Genomic DNA, 5394 nt, shown 5'->3' on the forward strand with positions numbered 1-5394 from the left:
CCCCAAGCCGGGCACAATGGCGCCTTCAGCCCCCAGAGATCAATGGGCTATTGAATGCAGCACGCCACGGGGTCACAGCAGGCTCTCTTTCCCTGGGGCTTTCTGTCCCCCTCCCCCTCCATGTCCACTCTGCAGCCCTGAGGAGGCAAGGTTAGGGGCGGTCATTGGGAGTTCTAAGGAACTGGAGCCTTCCTCTCACTTTCCCTCCTCTCCCTCCTTCCCTTCTCTCTTCCGGAAAGTGCAGCTCTATTTTCTTCCAGAACAGTTGATCCTAACCTTTTGCTTGAGATCGTAGTATTAGGGATGGGCTGTTCCCCACTTGGGGGAGAGGCAATGGGACCAATGTGGGAGAAAATGTTATAAAGTTTCACCTCCATGTTCCCTGAAGAAACAGTTAAATAGGTGGGTATTTGGGAGACCACAAAGCACTGAGATGGGGGCAGAGAGGGAGAGATCAGAGTTACGTTTTTTTTTTTTCAAACCTCTCCCCCTCCCTCAGCAAAGGGGAAGAATAAGGTGAGAGCAGCTCTGAAAGGATTCCTCATAAAGCCACAGTCTGAGTCTCATGTCTTTTCCATTCATCCTTTAAAAAAATTAAATCGTGGCTGAGACTTCTGTCTGAATGGGGAAAGGGTACCAAGTCTGCCTCCTTCCCTCAGTATCCAAAGCTCCAATGTCTTCCTGGGCTGCCCCTGAAGCTAGATATCTGCTTCCCCTTCTGGTCCCAGCTTCCCCTTCCCCTACTTCGCAGCCTACCCTGTTTCCATGGAAACAGGACTGGGAAGGTTCTGCCAGGAGGCAGGCCTCCACACTTACTGGGAGGGGACAAGAGAGAGGAGGGTGGTACAGGAGGTGAAATTTTCCACCATTCTTAGGGGGAAGGGAATAGATGGAGAGGGTATATAATGAAGTTTTTACAGATCACTGGTGGAGGAGAGTGGAGGTGAAAGAATGGGAAGCTGCAGAGATGTATTTGAAGGAGAGCTAGCAGTAGATAGGGAATACTTAATGATTTTCTAACTCCTTGAAATTATAGCTACTTAGACATGGGGGAGAGGGATTTAAGGTATCAACAAGGGAGAAAATATATATGGAATCATATATATACCTACCCTATCAAACCCCTTATTAGCTCCTGTTTCCCTGTCTATATTTGTAAGATGAAAGGTAGAACTCCAGGAATTTGGGGATCCTAGGTTTGGGAAATTGTAAATAAGGGACTGGATTGATGGAAAAGTTTTGGGGGGTCTAAATGGACTGCGCAATAGATTACCACAGTAACCCCCTTCAACAGAGTTTAGAAGTAGTCTCTTAGGAACAGGGTGGAGGTCCCAAGGAGCCAGCTAAGGTTGGGGAACATTTTCCCAGAACACATACCTTACTGAGTTTTTGGGATCAAGAGACAGGAGGAGCTGTGTATCCCCTTCATCTTTATATCAGAAGCCTTTCTGTGGGTGGAACTGGAGGAGGAGAGCTGAGATTATCAGTTTGGGGCCAAGGTAATGGGAATAGACTGAGGAGAATATTGAAAGGTAGGAGAAATGCATAAGGGGGAGCCAGAAAACCTCAGCCTGGATGAGTCTGGGAAGCTCATTCCAGTCTTTCCAGAAGGAAAAATCAACCCCTTAGTATGGATGACAGAAACAAGGGCTATGAGGCCTCTTTAGTAGAGCAAATTGGGCTAAGAGACTCAGTCTTTTGGGGAATGTTAGCCCCAGACTAGAGAAGTGGGCAAGGAGGCTCCTGGAAAAAAGAGGGTGCTGACACTGGGGGAGGGGACAACAGAGTATCTCTGGAGGAAGAAAGGAGAAGCAAAGGAAGTCCCTAAGGACCACAGAGTTCCCCTGGGCTGGGAGCATTGTCTCCCTCTTTCACTCTCCCTCCCTTCACAACCCTTAGCATAGCCATGGCGTTTGCTTATTTTGGTTATTTTTTGATCAGATATTTTGGCACTGTGCACACTGCCTCCTGTTGCCATGGCAGCCGTGACAGGGGCTGAGGCACCGTGAGAAAAATACCAAAATTAATGAGTGAGTGAAAGTGCAGCCGAGAGAAAAACAAGGTTAAAAAAAGAGTTAAAACAGTAATGAAAACAGGCTTCCCAGCTCCGCAGCAAAGCAGCTGCTACGGACAGCCTCCCTGGAGCAACAGCAGCCCCCACCCTGGACTCCCTGGCATCTCCCTGCCCTGCACCACAGTGCATACTTCTTACGGAAGCCCAGCTACAGGCCCAGGTAACAACGGCTTCTTAGCTAAAATCTCAGATACAAGAGTAGCATGACTACAGTTCTTGGTAACAACATGCATCCTAGGCATCAGGATCCCAAGTAAAAGCTTTTCAACTCCTAGGCAATAGCATCACAGGTACAATTAAAGAAAACTGTATCCCATCTACAATTCCAAGAAACAATATTCTAACTATCCAAACCCAAAGGTATTCCAGTTACAATACCAGGTGGCAGTATTCCAGCCATAAATCGAGGAGCAATTGTATCCAAGCTACAAAGCACAGGTGTTAGCCCCAGTCTTAGGCACAGCAGCAGCACAGTTATAGCCTAATCTCTCCCCTCCCTTCCCTCTAGCAATATTTGTATAGCCCTAGGCAAAAAAGATTCCAGCTACCATCCCAGATACTATCAATTCCAGGACCTAGGGTAACACTGCCTTGCTAAAGCAACCCTTTCCCAGCTGCTCAACTCGTTAGCCAGTTTTCCCTCCCAGTTTGGTGTGGAGCCAGGATCTGATCTTCTGTCTCCTCAGATGCCACTTCCCTCTTCCTCCAAAATCCTGGCCCCCTTTCTCAGTTCATATCTTTTCCACCTGCCCATTCCTCTAAGGGAGCCCAGATCTCACCCATCCCCCCTTGGATACCCCTTTACTTTTGAGTTTTGCACTTCCTCCCTATCCACAGCTTTCAGGAGAAGATAATTTGGCCATAGGGCTTGGGGACAGTGAGATGGAGGAGTGGGTAGGAATTGGAGCTAGTCTGGCCCGGTTCTGCTTCTTCCACTCGGTGGAAGATTTGGGTTTAATTGTAGAGGAGCAGGGACTGGAGGAGAACATCTGTGTGATTAGCATTTCCTGCCCAGCTCTGCGGCTGCTTCTCCTGTGGAGCCCTGAGTGAGCAGAAGAGAACAGAGGAGCCTTTGAATGGCTCACAGCAGACGGGAGCCGGGTTTGCTGCGTGTGGCTGGGGGTGGGGGGGTGGGAGGCTGGGGGATTTAGAGGGCAGTTCTGCTTGCTAAAGATTATTTCCCAACTTCATTCTCTCCTTCCCTATTATTGTATTCGTTAGCCCAAATACCACAAGAAGGAGAGAGAAGAAAAAAGGGAAAGTCTGGAAGCAGCCAAGATGATGGCATTAGTTTGGGGCTGACCATCCATTCTACTTAAAGCAGAGATAAACCTAACAATGTCTCCCATCAAAAATAAACTGACTTCTTAAGGGATAAGGGCTAGTGGTTTAGAAACCCCAATCTAGAGGGAGCAGCCCAGAAAGGATTTCTTTAGGCAACTCCCATCTCAAACACTCTTCATTCATCTTAACAACAATTCAACTGCAGTGAAAACCCAGTTTCAAGGTAGAAGAAGGACAGAAGGAAAAGGAGAGGAAGATTGGACATTAAAATGGTGCTAATGAAAGAGAGTTGGAGAGTCAAGAATGGGAAGTGGAGAAACAGAGATACTGGATAAAAAGAAATGGAAGGACAAAGGCAAAGAAATAGGTACAACTTAAGAAAACGGGAGTAGACAGAAGGGACAGTGAAGTAGAAAAATGAGGGACACAGATAAAAAAGGAGTGCAGATGAAAGGCAATGAGGATAGTGTGATAAGCACCTAAATTGGAGTCAAAGAACCTGAATATAGCAAGGAGATAAAAATAAAGACAAGGGATAGTCAGTTAGGGTTAGACAAAGGGACAGGAAAACAAGGGCAAAGAATTTGGAGCGGTAATGAAGGGACAAGGAGACAAGGACAGAAAACCAAATAGTCAGGAATGGAGGACAGAGAGACCGGGGGAATGGGAATAGAACACTGTGGAGGAAGCAGAAATGATTAAATCGAGTGGCCAATTCTATTGCTGTCTCTGCTGGCCCTCTTTTCTATGCTTGTGTTGGGATCTATCATCCCTTATCACTCTAACCTGGTGAGCTGAGGGTTGGCAGACCCCCTGAAATAGAGGCCCCATATCTGTATCAAGTGACATTCCTGGGGACAGCCTGTGCAACAAGATCTTCCCAGGCTCCTTTGCCCTGCCCCCGCTTTTAATATACCCCATGGGATGCAAAATGAATAGAATAATGAGGTCCTTTCCCTCCCCCTAAATAAATCTCTCTGTCTCTATCTCTTTCCCCATCCCTCTAGATACCTCTAGAGGTGTGTCGGTTCTCTGTGTGGCTCAGAAGCCTTTAGATGGAGCCAGAGAGCCAAAATAGGGAGAGTAGGAGCGTGAGAAACCCTGCGTGTATGTGAGACACTGCGTGTGACACGGTGTATGTGTGACACCAGACGTGTGTGGCTCTGTGTGCATGAGGCACCGCGCGTGTGACACTGTGAATATGTGTGCCATGCTATGTGACACTGCTTGGCGGTGTGTGCTGCCTGTTCAGGAAACTCGAGTGTAGCTGTGTCCGTGTAGCCCCAGCTCTGCTGCCCCTAGGGGCAAGTATTGGGGGTAGGGGGTAAGGACACAGGAATGCTCCTAGGGAAGCGGGGCTGGAGATGGAGGTAGGTTAGGGGGTTGGAAAAACAAACCACGAGTGTGTTATCTCGGCTTCCCTAAGCCTAATCTTCCACCCACAACTCTTGGTTGTGGGCTCCTCTAAGGCTACACTCTTCCTCATTTTACCCCTTAGTTACTGCCCCACCCCCACGGTCCAGTGAGGCCTCTAAATCTGACCCCCGAGTCTTCTGGGGAGAGAAGGTTGTGGGTGGGGAGAGGTTTGTGGAGTACATTCTTATGTCATCGAAAACCTGGTGGCACCCATAGGAGGGAGCTCCCAGGTCTGGGGATAGAATCATTGGTATGGTAAGAAACCAAGAAGGGTCCCAAGGGAGATGGCGCTATACATTGACTGCACACTTCCCCCTCCATCTTCATTACTACATTCCTTGGGGTGACAGGTGCTGGACCCGAGTAAGAGTCACTGGGGGAAGGTAGGGGGAGCTGGTGACGAGGGATAGAATCAGGGGTCTGTGGGTCTGGGACCCAGTTTGTCCGGAGTCCAGGAATCCAGTTCTTGGGGGATTAGCAGTCTCAGAGTGAAAATGAGAATTGGCTGGGGCGTTTGGGGGTGCAGGTGTTTTGAGGGATTTGAGGAGGTTTGGGGTCCCCTCCTCGCACAGAGCTGGTCCTGGAGCTCCGCCCCCACCCCCCACCCCCCCGAGCGTGAC

The sequence above is a fragment of the Gracilinanus agilis genome, chromosome 2 (genome assembly GCF_016433145.1).
Source record: "Gracilinanus agilis isolate LMUSP501 chromosome 2, AgileGrace, whole genome shotgun sequence".
Taxonomy (NCBI): domain Eukaryota; kingdom Metazoa; phylum Chordata; class Mammalia; order Didelphimorphia; family Didelphidae; genus Gracilinanus; species Gracilinanus agilis.